At 36.1% G+C, this 25,543-nt stretch overlaps 1 long non-coding RNA gene and 1 pseudogene across 1 annotated transcript in view; both read right to left on the bottom strand.

Moving 5' to 3' along the window:
- LOC114352182 (uncharacterized) overlaps positions 1 to 20,994 on the bottom strand; it is a 29,511-nt gene extending 8,517 nt beyond the window's left edge. Inside the window, exons 1-2 of the long non-coding RNA XR_003655839.1 lie at positions 20,924 to 20,994; positions 20,421 to 20,609 (exon numbers count right to left, since the gene is read on the bottom strand). This is a non-coding gene — a long non-coding RNA (uncharacterized LOC114352182). The remainder of the gene's footprint in view (positions 1 to 20,420; positions 20,610 to 20,923) is intronic.
- On the bottom strand, positions 12,498 to 13,485 carry LOC114352181 (uncharacterized; annotated as a pseudogene).
- Positions 20,995 to 25,543: the final 4,549 nt, after the last annotated feature.

Below are 25,543 nucleotides of genomic sequence, written 5' to 3'. Positions count from 1 at the left end.
ACTATGGAAGTAAACGTCTGAAAAATCACAATATATTAAAAAATAGGTTCTTTCAACAAAAAATAAAAATAAATAAAACAGTCGCAGGTTTCACTTCCAACTTCCAACTCTTAACCATTACTTTTCACGTCTCAATATTCTCCCAAGTTTTTTCCAATCGTGGGAACTTGACCAGATCGCGATCTAATTGCAAGAGATAAATGTTGCCAATTTTGAAAAACGGGCCATTTAACCGGTTCCTATTTCTCGCTGACAGAAAATAAACAGAACCGTGCTGTTTTCCTTCAATTAGCATATCACTGTTGTCTTGCGCTCCGTTCTTCATTTCCATATGGAAAAACTGGTGAAGGGCGACCCTGTGACGATGTAAGGGTTCCGTCTAACTAAATAGGTAGATTTTGAATCGGTAACGGACTGTTTTTTATTGTATTCAGGGTGTAATTCATATGTTGGCATATGCATGCATCATGTTTTGAGAAAAATAAGATTTGCACATAAATAAACATTTTCAGAAAGAATAAACTTTGGCATTTTCAGTTGAAATTCAGTGGATATATTTTCGGACTTTCGCGTATTTTTTCTTTTGCTGGTGCTGCTTGTTCGCACATCAGCGTCTCAATATTTTTATTCTGATTTAAAGTACTTTTTTAACAGGGATCAAAGATGCTATAGGTTAAATATCGAAATAACATAAATGAAATAAAGTACAGTGTAATAAAAAATAACTTTGTGATCAATGTTTTCTCATAGAAAAAACTTAAAGAGCTTTTAATTTTGTAGCGAACCCTAAAAACGATACGAATCTCACCCCAGTGTGTTACAATTCGCAATATGTCGGCGTGGAGTGTCGCAAGAAGCCCTAAAATTATACAGTATGGCATTAATTTGCCATATTAATTTCGCCGTAAAACTCTGCTCCCGACATGTACCCATGGGGAATGGAAGTTGCGTCCCAAGCGGCCGGTTGTTCACACAATCGAGAAACAAACGTTATGGGCTTATGGGTCTAGGAGCAGGGGTTCCCAACCAGTGGTCCATAGATCACGGTGGTCCGCAGGAATAGAAACATGTTCCACAAACGATTTTAATATTCGCGAACCGAAATTATACAGAAGAATGCAAGGAATTGCAAGGTCGAAAATCACATTGTTATTGTAGTTGATTTGGTATTTGATAAAAATGTCTTCGTTTTAAGGGTTTTCTTTTTAAATTAATACTTATTTTAGATAGAGTTTTGTGTTTAAATTTATTTACGGTTATTAAAAAATACATTGTTCCTGCGACGAATAAAGCAATCAAAGTAGTCCCCGGTTCAGAAAACGTTGGGAACCACTGGTCTAGAGGTATTGTAGGGAATACCTCGATGTGTGGCAATAAAGGAGTTACCCTCGCTTGAAACAATGTTTGTATGAAAACGTTACTTGAGTGAGTTATGTTACAACTTCTTTTGTGGCGATTTTGGAATGTTTCATTAACAGGGAATATTGCGGCTGCGTGCAATATGGTTCAGTTTTTATAAGCGTCCATACACAATCTTTTAACTTTTAACATTATGGATGCAATAAATTATTGAGTAGGTATTGAGTATTAAATCATCGATACTTAAGGGTGAGCGAAATATTATAATTTATAATATATTTAGTGGTGGTATTCTACAGCTTAAAAATATTGTTTTACCATTAATGAAAATTAAATTAGTTAGACTGACGGCATATCAAGTCAAACGTTAAAAATATGTCGTCTTACATTCTTTATCAAAAAACATATCAGCAAATATACCGTGAACTATGTTCCACATACCTTCAGGTAAACCGATGAGTATCAATTTAGAAGAGCAAATAGTTATCCTCTTCATCAAGTGATCCATCAGGATCGACAGCTGACGGGATCATTTTTAACGGCATTGTTGAGGTGTCCGGACTGTCCGGAGAACCCGCGATCCTGTCCAGGGGGAAAGGAGGGTTAATACACCGTACTCTCGGAATAAGGCCCAGAAGAGACGGTGAAACACAACTGAAACTTTGTGATGATTCTGATGAATGAAACTGCAACTGAAAGTTTCAAACTGGTCGCGTCATGTGTGGTCTCTCAACGGACGCTATGGCAGAAACTTCGATGCAACTCAAAAGTAACTAGCAGTTGCAGTTTCGTTGCAGTTGCGTTTCACCGTCTGTTCTGGGCCTAAGAGGTAAGTGTTACGGTTAATAGCATTGCTTGGAGAGTTAGCATCATAGAATAAAAATTTCAATTTATATTATAAATTCAAGTCGGCCTCCTGAAAACGGCAATCAAAAGTATATTATTGTGAAATGACGTCATAGGTAATATGAAAATATGTATATTGGAATGGACAAGTTTCCAATTTTTTTCTTTTAACAAAAATTTTTAATTTTTCAGCCAGGGTCATTAAAGATTCTTTCTAAAATTTTGTAACCTAATTTTTAAAATATCCCTGACCGGGCCATATAAAAAAAACCGGCCAAGTGCGTGTCGGACTCACGCACAAAGGGTTCCGTACCATTGATTTATGAAATTTAAATTATTTTTTTTTAATTTAAGTTATTTGTATGAAAGATTACGCGGTAATAAGCGGTTTACGATTTACGAGGTATTAAAAAAACTACTTACTAGATCTCGTTCAAAACAATTTTCGTTGGTAGTTTATATCCACTTTGGAAGCGTCTGTCACGCAAACTATTCGGTTTAGAAAAAAAGTATTTTAGAAACCTCGATATCATTTTTGAAAACCTATCCATAGATATCCCACACGTATGTGTTTGACGAAAAAAAAAATTTTGAGTTTCAGTTCTAAGTATGGGGAGCCCCCAATACTTATTATTATTTTTTTATTTTTGCATCAAAATCTTAATGCGGGTCACAGAATACATCTACTTACCAAGTTTCAACAGTATAGCTCTTATAGTTTCGGAAAAAAATGGCTGTGACATACGGACGGACAGACGGACGGACGGACAGACAGACAGACAGACATGACGAATCTTTAAGGGTTCCGTTTTTTGCCATTTGGCTATGGAACCCTAAAAAAAGAAGAAGAAGACTTTGACATATAGTGTCATTTTCGACAACAGGCCATGGCCACGACACCTATTTTATAATCATCAATTATGCTCCGCAAATTACTCAAAAATGTACTAGAATTGACTAGTAATGACGGTAATAAACAAATCATTACAATGCAATTACTGATATTATCATATTTTACCAACGAAATAATAATGTTTATGTGGATCATTTCCCTAGATCATTGCTTACAAAGGTATCATCCACAGCATAATATTTGACTGAAGATAAAGTGATTTTTAAGGGAAAAGATGTTTCTTCTAATGTTTACGTTGTTCATACCAAGTATTCTTGCCTTTGACTTATCCAAGGATAACAACACTTATGTAAGTACTTTATCAATACCTACACCATAATCTAACATTATTAAGTAAATATTTTAAATATTTGTTTTTATTAATGGTTCATACCTGGCAAGTAGTGACGTATTATCTTTATAACTTTAGTATTGGACTACATTGTCCTGTAGCATTTTAGGGTTATTAATAAAAAAATGTAAGTACTCTACAGGGTGGCCAAAACAGTGAGGTCTAAAAGAAAAATTTAGATTCCTTACATCAAGGTGTACCTAAATCACCCCCATGTATGTAATACGATTGTGCTTAGTTTAGGAGATAGAGTTAATTTTGTGATATTTTAAAATTTTGTGACCTAGTTAGTAGGCTTTAAACATTTTTATCTTTTTTTTGGGGTGACTTTTCTCAGATTTTTTTTTCGACAGATTTGTTATAAATTGCAGATGTTTGAAAAAAAAATTATCTCTGCCTGGCTAGCAACTCTATCTTCCTAAGTCTGTCACTATAACAATAATGTTAATAGCATTACTGTATTCCGGCATTTGGAGGTAGGAGCCATAGTTCTTCTGTAGTTAAAGATCTCTTCCACCTTTAGCCTAAACATCAGTTTCCACCAGGTGTGATGAAGGGCAAGAGCTTCCTCGTTGAGAATAAAAACATGTTCTGTCCAGTTACTGCTCTAAATCTGTTCTACGTAATGTAAACTTAGAGGATTCCCAATATTAATTCACTCTAAGAAAGTCAAAAACATGTAACGGAATCTCCGACTTACCACTTTAGTGAACTGATTACAGGAAATAGTGGCCCATTAAGTACATGTTTTTTTGTATTATTATGAAAGTTCAGGAAACGGCGCAGTTTTTAAAATGGTTTTGGACCTATGGAAGTTCTGTTTTTTACTTAAACTTTTAGTGATAGTGTTCTGATAAAAACCTAATTTTAATGTTTATAGCAAAACTTTTGTATCTTGAATCAAAGATAGGAAAGTGATTATTTTTTTCAAACATCTGCAATTAATAATCAGAGAAAAGTCACTCCAAAAAAAAGATAAAAATGTTTAAAGCCTACTAGGTCACAAAATTTTAAAATATCACAAAATTAACTCTATCTCCTAAACTAAGCACAATCGTATTACATACATGGGGGTGATTTAGGTAGGTACCCCTTGATGTAAGGAATCTAAATTTTTCTTTTAGACCTCACTGTTTTGGCCACCCTGTATAAAAACATCAATGTATTAATGTTACCGTCTAGGACTTAAGTTATACAGGTTGTGGTTTTGTAAAACAACGTCCATCTCAGGAGTCGTAGTAGGTACACATGAAAGTAATTACAAGAAAAATACAGTGTTGATTTCAATCCTCGCAATATTTAGGGAGTTGATTAAGTAGCTTATTCTGACCGATAGCTCGCCCACGTAATAATACAATATTCCTGATTTCATGGAATTTTTTACAAAAATTTAAGGTATTTTTTAAAATATTTATTTTTGCCATCAGTGTCGTCGTGCATCCTACCACCCCTGAGCTGGGCGTGATTTTACAAAAGCACATCCTGTATAAATATTAATGTATGTATGTACTAGTTCCTAAGGATTCCTAGGATCCAGAAGGTTATTGGGAACTCAGTTTGTTATTTAATTTTATTTTAAATACATGAAATAGCAATAAAACTCTCTACCATCAGGGTCCCTTCATCATGAAGGTCACAAGCCTTAGCTTCTGTAGAGAGCCAAAATATAAAAATTTAACGGACTCTACCATATACCTGACTACAGCGCGCAATGGGAGCTATATATTAAATTTGAATAGTACTGTTCACACAAATATTGCGATAAAAGAAGTAAGTACGAGATTTTTTATAATATTTAGTTATTAATGTCACCATAATATTATTATCCTTTAGTGATGAGGAGATCCACAAGTAAACCAGCGCGTAGCCCGGAGAATTGCCAAAGCGAATTAGGAGTGGGCGAGGCACATAGCTTGTAGAGCTGATGGACGTTGGGACAGAAAAGTTCTCGTGTGGTACCTATGGACCGGAAGTAGGTGTGTATAATGTAGTGAAAGGCTTCATACTAGGTGGACCGACGACCTAGTGAAGGTCGCGGGCAGTACCTGGACTGTGCAGAGCCGGTCGTTGTGGAAAACCTGGGGGATAAACATAAACATTAAAAAATGCATAGAATTCTGGGAGTGTTAGTAGTTTGATATGCCATCGTTACCGATCAAAACAAGTAAATTAGATTTTTTTATGGATTTCAGATGAAATTATTTTATTACATTAAAAAAAATAATTCATCGAAGCTGCTGTGGAGCACTAAAGTTCAAAATCTCTGCCAGAACAGCTTAATATTAGCTGAATTAGTAAACACACAATTTAAAACTACGAATTGTGTTATTAAGAAAGTAAGTAAAATTATTTTTCCAGTTTTTGCAACATTTTATTTTACTTCTCATATAATTATCATACTGGGTGATTTTATGCATGTTAATCCCAACTAATATTATAAATGCGAAAGTAACTCTGTCTGTCTGTCTGTCTGTCTGTCTGTCTGTCTGTCTGTCTGTCTGTCTGTCTGTCTGTCTGTCTGTTACGCTTTCTTAAACCTCGCAACCGATTTTGATGAAATTTGGCATAGAGATAGTTTGAGTTCCGGGAAAGAACATAGGATAGTTTATATCCCGGTTTTTGAAACAGGGACGCGCGCGATAAAGTTTTTCTGTGACAGACAAAATTCCACGCGGGCGAAGCCGCGGGCGGAAAGCTAGTTCCTCGATAAATGGGCTATCCAACACAAATATGTATAATTTCTCAAACTAGTCAGGTGTTCCTGAGATTAGTACGTTCAAGCAAACAAATAAACAAATGGCAATGCCAGATTTTGTATGGAAAGTGGCGTCTTTTTTTTTTCGCGTGGCCATCGACCAAACTTTGTTTTTTGATTACAAAATAGTGTAATACACCAAACTTACTATGGCATGTAACCTCTAAACTCAGTCTGAACTGAGTTACGAGCATTAGAAGTTTGATGATTTTCATACTAGATTCGCTTTTTGTGCGCAAGTTTTGTAAGAAATTGCAACAAAATATTGCGCTATTTTTTTATTGTGCTGATTCTGCTCCATACTGATGTCTGGAGCCTTTAATGGATGGTATTGTTTGTTTACACATACAATCTCACTATTTTGTTGCAATTTGTTAGAAAACTTTGCGCGCAAAAAGCAAATCTTATGAAAATCATCAAACTTCTAATGCTCGTAACTCAGTTCAGACTGAGTTTAGAGGTATACATGTCATAGTAAGTTTGGTTTATTACACTATTTTGTAATCAAAAAACAAAGTTTGGTCGATGGCCGCGCGAAAAAAAAAAAGACGCCAATTTCCGGCATTGTCTTTTTTCAGCTTTATAATATTAGTAAGTATAGGTGATGTCAGTAGTAGTTTTAAGTTGTCATTTTAATTTGTTTTAGGGATTTCATCACGTAGAGATCAATATCACAGAACTTACAGCTATAATGATAGGAAAATCATTTTTTTACGGTGATTTTGATGTTCGCGCTATGGTAGCAGAAAAACGCAGAAATATGTATTGTATACAAGCGGAATTCTCAGTATTAAAGAAGGGTAAATAATAATATCCTTATTAATTAATGAATTCAAAACCTATGAAATATTACCTCAAATGTAATGAATTTTTATTGTGTTTTAATAAATGATATTTTGGTTGATGTCAATTTTTAATTTATCTGTAGTTATTTTATTGATGATCCAAAAAAAATCCAATTTATATAAATTCATATCAGCCACCGGAAAACGGCAATTAAATGTAAAATTTTGAAATGACGTAATAAATAATACTAATAATATACGAGTATGATATACGGAATTGTGTTTTGGCGTTTTGTAAAGGGAAGGGGAAAAGTAAGCTAGCTTGCTTCGTAAGGTGGTGTTATTGGAGTCAACCACACAATTTTATTTGAAAGAAGTTACGTCATATCATAAATTATTATTTCGTCGCTACAGTGTCTAAACAGCAAAGTATTTGACAAGTACGTCCTGTGACAAAACAAACCAACGTATAGGTTTCCCTATGCGACAGTTAGAACTATCATGTAAATACTTAATAATTATCATCACTTATGCTCCGCAATTGACTCAAAACATGTACTAGAATTTACTAGTAATGAGGGCAATAAACAAATCATTACAATGCAATTACCGATATTATCATATTTTACCAACGAAATAATAATATTTATGTGGATCATTTCCCTAGATCATTGCTTACAAAGGTATCATCCACAGCATAATATTTGGGTGAAGATAAAGTGATTTTTAATGGCAAAAAAATGATTCTTCTAATGTTTACGTTGTTCATACCAAGTATTCTTGCGTTTGACTTATCCAAGGATAACAATCATTATGTAAGTACTTCATCAGATTCAGACCCATTATCTACTATGTAAATATTTTAAATATTCGGTTTTGTAATCGTTACTTAATCCCTGGCAAGTCAGTGACTTATTACTTTAGTATTAGACTACATTGTCCTGTAGCATTTTAGGGTTAATGTTATCTTCTAGGACTTAATTTATATGTATAATTTTTAATGCAGTTTAATTATGTTCTAGTTCCTAAATAGGATCCAGAAGGTTATTGGGAACTCAGTTTGTTATTTATTTTTGTTTAAAATACATAAAATAGCAATAAAACTTTCTACCATCAGGGTCCCTTCATCATAAAGGTCACAAGCCTTGGCTTATGTAGAGGGCCCAAATATAAAAATTTAACGGACTCCACCATATACCTGAATACAACGCGCAATGGCAGCGCGATATTAAATGTGAACACTACTGTTCACACCAATATTGCGATACAAGAAGTAAGTAAGAGATTTTTAATAAGTTTTGGAGGTTTTGACATACGTCACCATAATTATTGTCCTTTAGTTAGATTGTGCGATCGAGCGAGAAAAGCAGATGTGCTGCAGGCCTCCCGAATGCATCAGTCGAGAATTAAGTGTTAAAATTTATTTATTTATTTAAAACTAGCTGACCCCGCGACCTCTGTTCCGCCTTAAAGGCAATAAATAAGCCATCGCAATTTTTCCTTATTTGCTCACCGTTTAGACCTACCCTGGACTACGACAAACATTTTAAAACCAAAATCAGCTCAATCGGCCCAGCCGTTCTCGAGTTTTAATCAGACTAACGAACAACAATTCATTTTTATTTATAATAAAAATGAATTGCTAGGAAATAATGAATGTAGGCCATAATGATAGGAAAATCGTTTTTTTACGGTGATTTTGAAGTTCGCACCATAGTATCAGAAAAACGCGGAAATGTGTATTGTATATAAACCGAGTTCTCAGCATTAAAGAAGGATAAATAATATTTTTATTAATTAATTAATTCAAAACTTATAAAATATTACCTCAATGTTTTTTTTATGCATAACAAGGCAGGCATTTGATCACAATCGCACCTGATGTTGAGTGGGATGCAGTCTAGTATTACATAATTATTTTATTGTGTTTTAATAAAAATATATTTTGGATGACGTTTTTAATTTAATTGGTCTGCAAATTAGGTGGTAGTCATTGTACAGGAATTGTTATCACAAGTCATATAATATTTAAAAACTGGGCAGAAGGAACATAATCTTATGTAGAAAACTGGAAATTGCCGATCACCTCCCAATATGGTCTGCAAATTAGGTGGTAGTCATTGCACAGGATTAAATAGCACAAGTCATAAAAATGTGGGCAGAAGGAACATAACCTTATGCAGAAAACTGGAAATTGCCGATCACCTCCCAATATGGTCCTCCATAACTCATCCCGTCTATCTCGGGCTATCTAAGCCCGTGATAAGCGTTTTCTCATGACTTGCATATTTGAGCGTTTACCTTTACAGGTAGGGATTCAGGGTGGAGTTTTATCGAAAGCGAAAGCAAAGAGATGAATTCACTATTTATTTAAATATTTTCGGATTTAAATGTAAAATGAACAGCTGAAGAAATTAATAAAGCCTTGTGTAGGGTGCATCTTATTGAAATTTCTTCGAAGACACACCAATAGGCGAAGAAGAATTTCAGTGATGTGGTTCAGGTTACACAGTAAGTTAACACACAATTTCAGTCGGCATTGGGATGCTCATTACTCAAATAATGTCTTATAGTTATGTTATAAGCTCACACTCAAAATAAGTGCTCAGCGCCAAAAGTAGTTGGAAAATAAAAAGACAAAATTGACAAAAGTGGTTTGAAAATCAAAAGATACAAAATTGTTTTTAGATTTAAATCTTAATCCAACTTTTCGATTTTGTTATCTTTACCATCCATGTGTCTTTCCACTGAATTGTTCTTCGTTCAGTTTTAAAAACAAAAGCGACCCCCACCATTTTCCTCCAAGTCCGTCCCTGTTTATTCTTTCAAAGGGAGCGCGACCACGCGTGAGGCACTCGATCGACATGTTTATCGCTTTAATATAAAATAAAGGGAACTGTATCGATAGATGAAAAACGTCGACATGTGATCCAAGACGGGAAATTGTATTTTCTTTTGCAGCAACATTCTTATGGTGTGTGTGCTTGAATTTGCATGGGGACTTTGTTTTAGGGGAGACTTGATTTTTAAATACCTCCTTTAACATAAGAAGTTTTTGAAACTCATTGAGCCGATATTCTGACAGTATAGGCGTTACAAAGATAATAATGAGTCAATCATCAATGAGTTTCTTGCATTGCTTCCTCTCAGCATTGGCCCATACTTATTAGTGTCCCGAAGCACTGGTAAGTAGGTTTGGGTCGTGCCAAAGTTATCTTTGAGAGCTTATTTAAATAAATAGTAAACATTCCGAAGATTCTGTGCTATGGTTGCCTGTAATTAATGCCCTAACCAAATTAGCATACCTACCTTATATAAATAAACATTGTATTCGCATAGTCACATATCACAGTCGAAGAATTCAAGCCACGGCCGTAGGGGTGCGTGGTGAATAATTTTATTTGTTTATAATTTTAATAACTCCTCACCGTATATCAACCCTCAAGGGGTGAGCGTACATTTTTCACGTTTCGAATACAATAAGGAATATTGTCACTTTAGAATTTGCAGCGAAAGTGCGGGGCGAAATTTATAGATTATCCCGGATTTGCCTTGAAATATACGGACGTTAGGACATAAACATATTTTTGGATGGCATAAAAATGGGTTATTCAAAACGATGTTGTTTATGTTCAATAGTTTAAGGGAAAGTTTGCCCCTTCTCCTATTTATTTATATTCATATTTCTATTGTCTTTTGTATTTAGCAAATATTATAATTATTACTCAAGTTTTAACTTTTTCTTGCATAAGTAATTTTCGAATTCTTGAATTTTTTTCTTGAGTAAGGGTTATGGGCACGGGTATGTAGTCGCTAGCGATTTAACAATAATACCTAACTATTTTACGATAACGTTAATTATACTCGTAGGTACGAGCATAGTGTACCTACCTCCTACCTCCCTTTACATATTTTCATTTCAATCGCAGAAACGGTTACAAAAATATGAACCCCCGTTTCTATTTTGGAATGTTCATTGTGACGCAAAGTCAACGCGCAAGATTTGAATTCCAAATTCAAAGTTGCGGTGTTCGATTCACCTTTGTGTTTTTCTTCTTATTGTTTATCTTCTTTCTTTTATTTTGTTATTGGCAGGGTGAAATGTTTGTTTATGCATATGGACGTTTTTGTTTGGCGTTCAGATTCAATTTTATCCGGTTAAAGTTTCATGCTGCAGAAAAACACTTGAAAACGTTGTTTGTTTCACAACATGGTTTCCTTAAAATATGCGTGTATTGTTGAAAAATATTGTTTTTATTTTATTTAGCTGTAAGCTATCATATACCTACAAATCAAAAGAATTATCACAAATTCGAATCGTCCATGAAGCTACCCAGATAAAGCAAAAAACAATATTTAAAACCTATCATTTTTTTGGACAACAGCTGCCGTCCAACAAACACAATCCCAATTGGAGAGCCTTCTCCTTCGGGAACTCAAGTACTTTCCCTTATGCTAAGTGCGTAAGTACCAGGCGCGCCGAAACAGCAAGCGGTCACCCTTGTTGTCTTAGTAAGCGCAAGGTGTTGTCTGCTTTTTCTCATAGAAGCCGCATAAGGGTTAGTTCCGTAATTCCAAAGAGATTAAGAGCTTTTCGCGATTGTCTCTTTATGAAGTTACAAAAGTTGCAAAATTAACCAGCTCTATTCTTTATAGTAGCTGTGAATACAGCTTCACGAGCTCTTCGAATGCTTTTCCAGAAACTTACCGTGACCTAATGGTGACAATAAAATATACCTATTCATATTAGGCAGTACGAGAGGCACATCTCTCCTTCGAGAACAAGTAGGATATTTGGGATAAATTGAACTAGGTTTTCATTGGTGATAATATCCAATCCGGCCCGGAAGACGTAGTGTGGACAGGACAGGCTTCCCACTAGGTGGATCGACGATCGCGATGGTGGTCGCGGGAAATACCTGGATGTGGGCAGCGCAGGATCGGTCATTATGGAAATCCTTGGGGAAAACTTTATTCAGCAGTGGACGTCATTTGGCTGAAACGAACGAACGAATTTCCAAGCCAGGATAACTTCTGATTACTCCTCGGTATCTTTATAACTAAGTGGTCTGCGCAGCAGGTCAAGTAAACACCATAATGGATTCCGCTCCGTAAATTATCATCTTGCGGATATTGGATATTGAATATATTAAGGCAATATCACAGATGCAAAGCGGTGTATTTGTGTAATTGCTGATCTTAGGATGTTTGGGGGAGGTGACCGCTTAATTAATAGGCAGGAATAACAAGAATTATTCGGGAGTATTAATTAATTTGGAACGTGTGTCTCGGCCGTTATAACATTGTTTGTTTAGTTGTGAGTTAAGTTACCTGCAAATCTTTCTTCTTCTTCTTTTCAGCCAAATGACGTCCANGACGGGTTTTAAAGAACTTAGACCCAGTCGTTTGGACAATTTCCACGAACCTGTCATTGTATATGTCCACATTTTCGCAGTCTCCTAGGCATTCGAAACGATTTTGCAACTCGAGCTGAAAGCTTTCGGGGTTTTGGAGTTGGATGGGCGCTGGGCGGAGCGTAGACTTCATCAGTCGACATCTCTCGAGCTTGGGTCTGATATTCAATGTGCCTCTTACCATTCGGTGATCGCTTCCTGTTTTGACCGAATTGATCACAGAGACATCATTGAATATATGCTTCTTCGTCGACAAGATGAAGTCTATCTCATTTTTTGTAGCGCCATTGGGATGCAGCCATGTCCACTTTCGCTGTTTTGGCTTTCTGAAGAAGGAGTTCATCATAAAGAGGCCCTCCCTCTCCATAAAGCCAGCCAGCAGTTGGCCACGTGCGTTCCTCTCTCCATACCCAAATTGCCCCACTTTCGGCTCATTATCGCTTCGTTTACCTAGCTTCGCGTTGAAGTCCCCCATCACAACGGTAAAATGGGACCGGGAGCTATGTATGGCTCTGGAAATATCCTCATACATAGTCTCCACTTCGTCGTCGGGGTGTTCCGTGGTCGGTGCGTATACCTGTATGACCTTCAGCGAATACCGTTTGGTGATTCTGAGTATCAGGTACGCTACCCTCGCCGAAACACTCTCGATCTGGACCACGTTGTTGACAAGGGACTTGTGGACGATAAACCCGACACCACCCTGGGACTGCTGGTCGCCCTCCCGGTTATAGAGCAGGTTTCCGGATTTGAGAATTATGGTGTCCTCTCCCTCTCTTCGGACTTCACATAATCCTACGATATCCCACCGTAACCTGCTCAATGCTTCCTCGAGTTCCATTAGCTTCACGTCTGTACGCAGTGTGCGAGCGTTATAGGTTGCCAGGGCCAGAGGTCGTCGGTGTTGGTAGCCTGGCATCCCCCGGGGATTCTTCGCACCCCTTGCCCCACCGTTACCGTGACCGCTACCGTGGTCCGGGATAGTGGGGCCGCCGGGGACTAGGGGCCGTTTTTTTGTTTGTGCCACCATTTGGAGGGTTTTGCCCTAATCGCCACGCTTGGCAGGCGGGTTGGCGATCGCAGTTTTTTACTTGGTTTCGCACGCAGACGCTGCTGCCCGTCCGGTGCTACAGGAGTTTGTCGCCTCTTACGACACGCCTCCTGTGGGCGGTGGGGAAAAGTATTCTTTTACGGCCGTCCCCACACGGCACGGCACCTGCAAATAGGTATAAAAAATAAGTTGGTGACCTGACTCAGAGTCAAAGGGTACTATTACTTATTCTGTGTCAAAGGTTTATGATTGAAATTGTTGAGAGAAAGTACTTCCACTTCAACACACGTTTCATGTCTTATTTATGAAGATTTCCTTCAGTACAGTTTGTAATAAATAATGTTGGTAGGTAGGCAAAGGCTTCAGAATCCAGATTATCATAGCCGTGGAACATAATCATCATCATCATTATTTCAGCCATAGGACGTCCACTGCTGAATATAGGCCTCCCCCAAATTAATTTCCACAATGGCCGGTTGGTGGCGGCCTGCATAACATTTAACATAAACTTAAAATGAGTAAAATTTACTTGTTTAAATTTACTTTGAGCATGTACTTTAAGGATAAAAGCAAAGACGCATCTTAATTAAGTCAAAAATGTATTCAATGGTGACAAAGTAAATGTAAAAGAGAATATCTACTTAAAACCAAAATGTAATATGGACCTACTCAAAGCGTCCTAGAAATTAAAATGCAAAAGTAATAACTATTCCCTATAATTGCACCGCCGCACCTCCACAGAATAATTAAGCACAAAAGGAAGGTAATCAGCTTCGAAATCAAAGCCGCGGCCCCGAAGACGTCCGAGGGAATAATTACAAAAGGGAAGAAGATACAGAGAACCTACTTTCTGGGTTGTAATGCCCCCAGCCCCACACTATCGTTTGACAGTCCAAATGTTTGTCCAAACTTATATGTAAAGAGAGGTAGGTAGTTCGAGAGAGAGAAGTTGACGATCCTGGATCATATTGCAGCGCCATTACGATCGGTCCAATGGTGGTAAATAGTACCTACCCAGATCTAAAGTCTTATGGCGCCGGTACACTATACGCCTCGGCATTACGACCAGATACTGGTCGAAGATAACCCTAAGTCAAGTCGCGTGTTCCACTTTAGGACAACCTGGCAAGTAACTCAGTAGCTGGTAGCTCGGAATTCGCCAAGTAGACTTGGGCGCACTTGCCGACAGTGGGGTGGGGATGAATAAACTTGTCAAGTTCTTATCAAGTATGTTTTCACATTGACTTAGCTTGGCCAATTTCCCGCGTAGTGTACTCGCACCATTATTTTAGTCTACTCACACGATTGAGTAGGTATGGAGGACACTATCCTCCGTAAGTAATAAGGTTGAAACAAGGCCTACAGATGTGTGGAGGGTCATGTTTGGTCAACCTGAATTGGGAGAGAGTTGGGTATTGGCTGTACTGATGGACGATAGTGTGGAGCTAGCATTACAGAAACACCTTGTGTCAGACATAATTCATGAGATGTCACAAGGTCGGATTTGTGTCCTATTGTCGATCAGGTCATCTCAATCAACGATCAATGTGCCTACCGAAGCATTGAAGCCATTTGGATAATAACGTTGACTTGTAATGATCTAGAAACAGTTTACCAAAACTAAGTAATTTTACATTACATGTATCCTAGCTGGGATTCCAGCATAGTTCCTGTGAGACTAGACTATACGTTGTATTGTAGTACCTATACATATATGTAGTAACGATGTTGTTAAAATTAAATGTCATGTTTATCTCAAATAATATTTCATTAATTTAGTTGTTACCACTATCGTGCGACTTTCAAATTTTCTTCCAATAAGTAAACCTGCTGTCTTTTCGTGCTTTGTGCCGAAGAAGTCCACGCAATAATAGAGGAGATGAACCAGACTCGGCCTCGCCTTGAATATTAATAGGCTAAGGAAATGGATTAAAAATTCCATGTCTCCGCAGCCCATCGCGATCTCTTGTTGTCAAACAACTTTTTTCAAACGTTCCCACCTCATTTACATTATTTTTTAACGGTCCCCAGCGAATTTGGGGTTTTTTCTTTTTTTTTCGTGCCAATAAAATCAAACCGCAGAAGTATTGTAAAACTTTTATGCCAGTGTTTTGGGTTTTGGGTACATTTTAAAAATAATACAGTGGTTTTGTTAAAGTCGTTATTTTACAACTAAAATGATGCTACTTTACAACTAAAATGAGTGATGTGCTGATGACATTAGCTATAGGCAATATGGTGTGTTACACCTCAATTATGTATGACATTATTTATTTATTTATTTAAGGTTTTGCCTCGTGTAACCTTATTTGACTACGCAACCATTCTAATTGTAAGGGCGTAAACTTTATCAGCATGTAAAAACTGTCGACTGTGACTTTTTTCATTAAAAGGCCCGGCTTTTTTCTTCTAAATAGAGGTGCAAATTTTTGCCCAATCTCCTTAAAAGGTATTACCGAGCGTAACAAAATTTAACGGATATTAAAAAGTTTAAGTCGGAGTTAATATTGACGGGCGCGGCAGATGGGAAGAAAGGGTTCGCGAAAGAATCCAAATGGTGACAAAAAGGCGTAAAGAGGGGGCCAAAGTTACTTATGCGGCGAAGAAAAGAGGCCAAGAATTAGCAAAAATAAAAGGTGACGGCCCCAGTGTTGCCAGTCGGGTCTAGTCAGAAATTACCAGAAATATAAAAAAAGTAACCTTTTTGAATAAAAAGTAACCTTCATACGGGGGGGGGGGGGGGGGGGGGGGGTGCGGAGCGATGATTGTGTAAGGTTGTTCATGGATGGAAAATGAATACAATTGATCATCTAAATTCGAAAAGTGACCAAAAACGTTTCATGGATTTATGCACTTTTTGACATAATTTTGAAATTGTCACTATTAATATTTTTACTGAATAACCTGTAAAGTTAATTCTACAATTTCTGAAAAATCACCTAACTAAAAGTAACCATTTCATTAAATGTAACCTAAAAGTAACCACAGCAGTTCAAAAGTAACCTTCTGGCAACACTGGACGGCCCGCTGTTTACGGGATGCCGAGGGGGGCCTTAATTAAAGGCTTTCTTGGACTTTTCGCGATGCAATTTGGGTGAGAGACAAGAATTATTTTTATTGAAGTCATCACTAATTTCGGAAGAATTGAGGGCGACGGACCTTTTGTTTTGGGTAAATGCCGCCAAATTGCGAGGTTTTGGCGACTTTGGTAATTGCTCTCGATTACCGATGGTTTTGAATGGCGTGATTTTTCTTTGGGTCTGCTGATTATTTTGATAGATAATTACACCCATTATTTTAATTGCAGTTCTGTTAAAAATCTTAACGATAAAATTCTATTTCTTACCCATCAACCAGCCCGCTTGGAAAATATGTAAAATTACTCCCTAAGTTCCTGTTATAAATCTCACAATAACTGTTCCTGACTTTACCGATCCAGATTCAGATCATAGTATTGTAAAGTAAAGTTCATAACTCAATACAAATTTAAGCATGGAATCATTAATGCTATTCATTTAGATATTCTAACCAATTTCAGTAAATCTGGATTCACATCTCGTCGCTTGTCTCTCTAACTGACGTATCTGAAATTTTTTTCGAAACTGAGGTATCTATGTTACGGTCAAAGTGATAAATGTGAAAATTATGAATAATCGCCGGTTATTATGAATAATTACCGCATGATTTGGTAAATGTGATTAATATGAGGTCATTTGTGTGTGTATAAAACTAAATAGGCGGCTTAGGGGTGGCCCAAGGGCCACCCCCGCCGCACCTTAACCTATTTTTCGCTTTAAATCAAAACATTATGTTATAGGCATCATGGAAAAGTAATATTATGCAAAAAACATTCCAAACTCATTATGCCAAATTATACTAATATATGATCAAAACGTTCAAAAGTTTGGCTGTACACGAGTACGTACACAAGATGTTGTTCTCTTTTATGAAATTTGTTAGTACTAAGGTTGAATTATTAAATAATCACTGTTAAATGTGATTAATTTATCACTTTCACCGCGACTGTCGGGAATTATTCATAATAACCGGTTATTATTAATAATTTTCAATTTATCACATTAACCGTAACATCTACACCATCTTAATCAATTTCGCAAGACGAATCGATCTATCTAATCGCCTGAATTTTTTTCAAAATGTCAGTTACGTCACTTAGAGAGGCAAGCGACGATCTAACCGTAGTCGCAAATAGACAAGAATGAAACTTGCGTAGCGCAATTACAGGTGTGTTAACTAACTCACATCTCCAAAATGAGTTCGCGCACGGAAAGACCGACTCAATTTAATCTCAACTTCAATCTCAAAATTATCTATCACTCCCAATATTTGATCCTTCCCAAGACATTACAAATACATTTTTCCGCAGCAGCTGCGCCGTGTTTTCATTTCGCTTTGAAAAAAAGATTTTTCTAATTAAGTTTGGGGAATTCTTAAACAAAATTTAAGTAGTATTAATTATCTTCGTCCTTTATTAATAAAAGTCGTGAACTTAGTCCGAAAACAGGAGACAGTTGTTAGAAAATCCTTGATTTGAGTCGGGGGTGGAGAAAATTAAAATCATAAGAAAATAATTAAAGTCCGTAAGGGATTTATTGGGAAGAGAACGTGATTAATTGCTTTTTGGATAAATTGGGAAAGCAATAAGTGTCAATTGTGCGTGTTCCCGATTCATTGGATAAATTAATAGGACTTAATTAACGTTTTTTATGAATTATGGTGAGGTTTGTTATTAAAATTTGGAGGATTTGAGAAAACTTTATAATCTTGATGTCCCTCAATAGGTATGATCCAAATGATTGTTAATCAACTTTTAGATAATTCATTCAATAGTTTATATACATGCATGAACTCTCGTTAACAATGTTCTAAAATAGGTTTTTTCGAAGTAATGGCATTGGTACCCAAATAATCATTACCCCAATATTGATGCCTATCAAAATATACCACACAACACATAAATGCGTAATTGCGCAAAAATCACCCATAGTTAGGTAGGGTAATTGCGCCGGTTTTCCGTCCAGCTCCTGTTTTCGTCCATTTGACCGACGGGCCACAAACAAATACGGAAAATTAGAATACAAACCTAACTTTCCGTGCAAGTTTGGACTTGTTACAATTTATAATATCTAAGTAACAGTTCTGCCTGCATGAAAATGTAATTTGACAAGTAATAACTCCAAAAAAATCTACGGAAGTTGCTGCTGCACACAGGTGAATGGAAAACGTCGTCAAGTTAGAAAAAAAACGTGCCGGTAGGGAACTTTCATGGTATGTTTAATTACTGTTTTAGCTACTTTACGTAATGTTTTTGGCACGTATGTCTAATTATTAGCATAATAAACACTATTTTAAGGGTTTATTAAAGTTTTTGTATAGAAATCTTAGATAATTAAGTGGACTAATACTAGCATAACAATTTTGCAAGATTTTGGTTTTCGTCCACGTGGACGGAAACCCTGACACCTAGTTAATATTTTTAATAATCATTTTACTTCAATGGACCTACAAAATACAATGTTTTTTCTTCCAATATGATCTTTATTGCTATTACATTAAACATTTTAGTTTACGTCCACTTTTTAACAGTGATAAACCCATAAAAACCGTTAAAAAGATGTGGACGAAAACAAAAAACAGCTTTAAACGTTGTTGTGTTTTCGTCCATGACGTCATGAGCAAGCACTGGGGTGGACGAAAACCAAAATTTGCTATTCCTGTAGATAAGTTTTCGTCCATTTGTCCTTCGACCTATTGCAATATTTTCCTAAATTTAGGTAAGAAACTTATTTAAATCTTTTTGATATCATTTGAAAGCTAATAAAATTACCTTTCAAATGATATACCACAATCCATAGTTTACTGTATTGTAGAATTGGTTTTAAGTTAATAATTCAACTGCACCCTTTTTTCTACACAGTGGTCGAAAACTAGCGTACACTAGGACGAAAACTGATTTTTTTGGACGAAAAGTAGTGAAATCGCCTCTTTTGCATAAAATATTTTTTACAAAAAAACCCGTGGTATTTACTTATTGTCATATAATTTTAACGTAAAGTAGACTATATAAGGACTAAAATGACATATGATACATATGAGTAAGAGTATTTTAAGATATTCATTTCGCATCACAAAGTTGGCAACTCCGATAATTGGACGAAAACTAGCGCACTTACCCTACATCAGTAAACAATAAAGAGTGTGGCATAATAAACTCATCAAGAAAATATGTCATTTTAACAAATGACGGTCTTTAATAATTCAGTTAAGCGAGCATGTAATTATGTATTCTAGCAAATAAATTATTGAATTTGAATTTGAATTTAAGCGTCTCATTTCTAATTGGCGGTGGGTTGAACTTGACCATTAATAAATGGGAATGATACTTCAAAGTTAACCCTCTCTCTGTCGCGAAGTATTCGGGATGGATATCAAGAGGGCATTAATGGGTTATTGAGATTAGCCTTGCTAATATTATAGAAAGTAGGATAGAAGATAGGTTTTTAAAGTAGATAATTTTAATTTTTTAATAGTTTTTCCTTTTTTCTATCGTTTGTGTCCTAATCCACTTGCTCTCATGATTTACATAAGAGCTGTCATAGGTAACTTGAGATGGCTCATGGATGGGTCTGCGTGGTCGAACTCGAACGGTCGGCAAAATATTTCAGACTTCAGTATTGCAAGAAAATTTGTCACCTGCTTACTAGGTTTTACTATTTAGTAATGATAGAAATGTGGCATCAAAGTCTTTGTAGGCATAAATCAAGAATAAGAATAAGCTAAAAATATCTGCAAAAAGTAAAAGAAAACTACCTAAAACAGATTCATATTAATTCAGGAAAAGGCATTTAACATTACACCACCACAGAAATTAACTGACTTTCCGTAGGCTGAATTCTGATTGCAATTTATTCAGCTATTTGTCTTTGTTTTTAACTGTATACTTACGGGATTGTTTCGCCGCCTCATCATGCGCCTCGGTTGGCGCCTTCAGCTCATTGCGCGGGCGACTCGCGCGGAAAATTATTTCTTTTCATACGCCATTTTTCACGTTCTTCAACTCGGAGATTTGTTTATTCTTCGACGAGTCTTGATTGAGGGTTCGTTTTGATTTTTCTTGATGAAGGTTTTTAAAATCTGGGGATAACAATATTGAATGAACAAAGTTGGCATTGTTAAGAAGTTGTTGATCTATTGAATGAATCCTATTATTATAGCAGCATAGAATGTTATTTTATTAATGTTGAAACCGTCATTATCTAATATGGTTTCTGCAACACTTGCAACCCATGTAAAAGCGTAAGCACATGAGTAAAGATACCTAGCTATAGGTATTTAAATACCTTACCTTTATGAAAAATAAGTGGTAAAAAGTGGTCATTTGACAAATAACTAAAAAATCAAACTTTTTATCGAACTAGACTTATCCGTTGCTTCGGGAACAAAATTACCTGAGTGAGACAGACAGAAAGACAATCTTCAATGGCACCAAGAATAAGAACAAAAGTAAGTTTTATTAAGAGCGTTGTAGCAAAAAGTTGGCGTTCGAATTTTAGATTTTTATTGCTTGACGTCGCGTAGTGAGTGCGCAAACTGCATTTATCTGTACAATTTCAACGCTGCGTCGACTAAACGATCTTAATCCGTAGTTGTATCGTACCTAAGACAGTACATCATACATAATAATAAAGAAATAATGTATAATTTACCTACTTGATTTTTTCTCAGATCAGACTTTTAGCAATTAATCAAGTTACGTTATTAATGTATTTTTTACACTAGTAAATCCCGCGACAAGTTTTTAATTTTTAAATTGAGTAAAGTAATAAGTTTATGGGTTTGAAAGAATTTATGTTTTATTTTATTCTTTTTACAGCATCAAAAGCTTGTTTATGAAAAATATTTACTATTTAAATTTTACTTTTGACTTTTTAGTTTTTATGATGCGGGATGGAAAAATTAAAATTTATTCTGATTTTGTGACGTTTCCGCACATAAACGTCAGTGGGCAGTCAACTGACATAGACCCGGCGTCTACGAGTGCCAAAGCACGACTGATTTATGCCATTTGATGCACCCGATTTTATAGTATTTTCAAATTAATTTTTCATTTGAAGATTGAAGATAGATATTTTTTCTTTTTCACACAATAATAGTACTATGTTTCTTCTTAAGTATAAAGTAGTTTATGTTGCCAAATGACTTTTAGATTATGAGATCTGACCTGTTTTCTTGCAGTAATTTTCTCGAATTTTGACTATCTTAGACATGATAAAAATGCATTTTAATGAATTAAACATCAAAATTTTCTCAATACACTTTCTTCTTCAGGGTATGCTTATTCTAATGAATACATTCTATCTTCTTACTTAGAAATAAATTTGTTGTAATATTAGTTCAAAGTTGTGCCTTCGCGAGTTACCTGGAAATCGGGCTTTCGAAATTCGCTGTTTTCGTAGGCAAAAATCCAATTTGAACGAGATTTTGTCAATAGACATTCCGGAAAAACGTATGATAATTACGATGGTATAAGTCAAAAGCAGCTATAACAATAAATTATATGACTAAAATCATTTCGAAATCTGCCAAATTCTCGATTTCTGCATGAAAAATGTGACAACGCTCTTAAGAAAGCACCAGGGCGGCAGAGGGACATGAGGTATGGAAATTGTTCTTCCCTCAGGCGACTTGCTTTCACGGTCCACTGGGCTGATCATAATAAAAACGCTCGCCGTCGCGCCTTCTCCAAGTTTGACCATAAATTCCGTGGTCGCAGTTAGTGTGGTCTAGGAGCCAAGGTCCAATATTCTTGTCACATAAAAGAGAAGAATAATGTTGTTTTGTTAGAGAAACATAGTATCTTTTAGGCCATATTTTTCTTTTTGGGTAAGCGCCTCGTTTGGAATAACAAGAACGTAAAGATGTTACGTAATTTAAAACTAGATTACATATTAGTTAGAGTTTAGACTATTATCAGTTGTCACAAAATAAAAATAATAATGTACTTCGCTATTATTGTTACTGGATTAATCGGTGCCCTTTTATGGATAAAATAGGAGCGATCATGCCATTAGATTAGGACTTGCTATGCTAGGGAAAAGGGAGACACGTAACAAAATGTGAAAAAAGAAAAGTAAAAATACTTCTTCCTTAAATTTTATGGTAAGTTGCACTGTTATAAAGCGGCAAAAAATATATATTTTAAAATAATTTGCTTATTTTACTACGGCTTCGAAAATAATTTCAGTACTAAGATGACATAATTATTTCTGTCGAAACATGAAAATCATGCTCCTTGGCTCTCTTACTACATTCGCTGGCGGCACTGCAATTCTCGAGGTCTGTCTTTAATATAATAATAAATATAGTCCACCAGTTTTTTGCAAGTTTTCTTTGTTTTCCCCTGGGGTGAGCGCGGACCATTAAAAAGGTTAGGGAGCGTGTTTTATGCGATTTTAAGTGTGTAACGGCTCTAATGTCCGTTTTATACCGGTTTGAATTATGGTGGATAGTTAGCTAAAATAAGGACAAGATATTTTATGACTGTCACTATCTAATGATTACTTGACTAGAATCAAACTTTTATCGGCAGTATTTTATTAATTAATTAAGGATTCTTATTGACTTATTTTTAAAATTACTAATACATGGCAATAATCGTTCCTCTAATCCAATCCAGTAACAGGCACATACTTTGAGAAATTTTTGAATTAAAAAAAATATTTTCATTGGGTACTACCTACATCTAATTTAAAAAAAAAATGACATTCTATGAATCATAAATATTCAAACTATATTACTATTTCCACACATTACTTGGAATCTAAAATAATGCAGGTAGGCTCAAGTTATTGAAACACAAAATAAAATCATGAAAAATACATTTACCTATAGCACTTAGTTTACCTTAAAGCCCAAAAGACTGCAAGCATCGCCTTTGAGTACACAATACATTATTTTCTTGATATTAATCTTTCTTGCGGTATTTTCTTACATTTGCACAGCACATTCATATTACTCACTTCGCTACTCGACTATTTCGAACTTAAAACACATCAAACTGAACTCATCGAACAGCCAACGCTATCTATTGACATTTATTTGAACGAATTATTCTGTCCCTCCCAATCATAAAGTAACCCAACCTTAGTTTATACTCGCCTGGTATTTCACAGTGGCATCTAGCGGTGAGTAGCAAAACCATACAGTGTAATGACACTTACGAGGCCCCGCCTCCCTCCCACCCAGTGACCGCTTTGTCGTAGTAACTGCGAATCCTCTTTGATTTTATGTGCGCCTAGTACTTTGCGAGCAATGACTGCTACGTTCGACATGACACATGACACGAAACTGATTGACAGTGCCATTCGATTATCTACGTTCTTTCAGGGCAGAAGAGTATTTTGTAAGTTTTGAAGTTACGGGATTGTGTACCTATTGGGTTTTGGAGTTAATGGCAATATTCTGAGCAAAATTTGTTATCATCGTTGTGTTTACCCTCAATAGTAATAAATTAAAATATTAATTTGTCACTGTGCAAAAATGATCAATGGCTTCTATTAATAATTTGGAATTACGATTGTAAATGTATAATTTTAAGGATTATTTTAGATTTAATTACAGTATTTTTAGCGGATTTTTTTTTATACAAATCGTAGCAACTGCGTAGATACTTTAACGCCATCTGGTTAAAATTCTAAGAACTGAATTTAAGTTTTTGCGTTCATAGACATAATTGATTTCGCGATTACTTAAGTAAGTAACTAGAAATTAAATTCTGATATAACATCATAATTAATGATTATTTTTATGAGTATTTCATTAAAAATAATTTTGAATAAAATCGTTTCTGAATTTATGGTTGGCAATTTTATTGCTACCTACCCCCTTTTATAAATATTATTTCATAAAGTACCTTGGAAACGGTCATTATTTTGTAAAATTATTCGTCATTACTGCCAGTCGTCAGCAATATTCTTTTGTTCAAATCTAATCAACAATACTTTACTTGCTTCTTTTCGCGGTCGCTTTAAAACTTATCTACTTACCTGCAAAGCTTTTTCTCTCTACGCTGGACTATACAAAATAGAATTTCGATTTCTAAGAAATATTACGGTGACAACAGAAGACAAGAATAAAGTTGACCCCACAGACCCCGCAGTAAGTAACCTATCTGGGTGAAATTCAATAAAATGAGCAAACAACATACGGTGTGTCATTGCTGTGGGGATATCGTGCCATGCCACGCTAACCGCGTCAACCGCTGTGAATGTGCGACCGTTGCTGTCCGCACGAGCAGTCGAGCCACGCAAACCGGCCCTATGTCTGACGACGTGAGAGAACAGGAAGAGGAGAGACAAGCCTTAGCCCATATCATTCGGTATCTTGGGCTGAGAACTGATGCTGCTACCCTTAACGTGGACGCGGCTAGAAGGATTGTATCAAATCATAACTTCTGGGAGATAGAACGGCAGCGCCAGCAATATGCTGAGAATATGGCTGAGAGGCGTCAACAGGTCGTATTACAGGCACAGCAGCACCGATTTCATTTTCGTCGCTTCCATATGCCTGGTTGGGGCCCAGCAATCGCGTTACCAGAGTGGCCTTTAGAATTTGGGCCACCACGGAGATTGTACGAAAGAATGCCATACCCACAACAGGATTTGGCCGAAGAAGAACCGCCAGAACAAGAACCACCACGACCACAGCCACGGCTATTAGCCAGGCCAGCCGTGCCATATCTTGTAAGGAGAATGGTTCCTGGCAACCCCTCGTTCTCTGACGAAGAACGGGAGTTCATCACTGAGATGCTTCGAAGAGTCCCTGACCCGGATGATTCAGAAGACAGCAGCTAAATTAACCTGGTACTTCTTTTATCCCATAGAAAGTGCTGTAAGGCTTTTATTGTAATCTAAATGACCAACAATAATTATCATTTGTTGTTGAATAAGTTACGCACACAACGTAACAGCATGTTTATTTTATTTAAATTAAATTTATTAATCATTGATTCTATTATTATTATAAAATGTGCATTACTTATGGGAATTTGACTTTCTAATTTTAGAATT

This window comes from Ostrinia furnacalis, unplaced genomic scaffold (genome assembly GCF_004193835.3).
Source record: "Ostrinia furnacalis isolate ACB-3 unplaced genomic scaffold, ASM419383v2 OfSCF1268, whole genome shotgun sequence".
NCBI classification, from domain to species: Eukaryota; Metazoa; Arthropoda; class Insecta; order Lepidoptera; family Crambidae; genus Ostrinia; species Ostrinia furnacalis.
The sequence above is the reverse complement of the archived record's forward strand: the minus strand, read 5'-3'. Positions and strand labels throughout refer to the sequence as shown.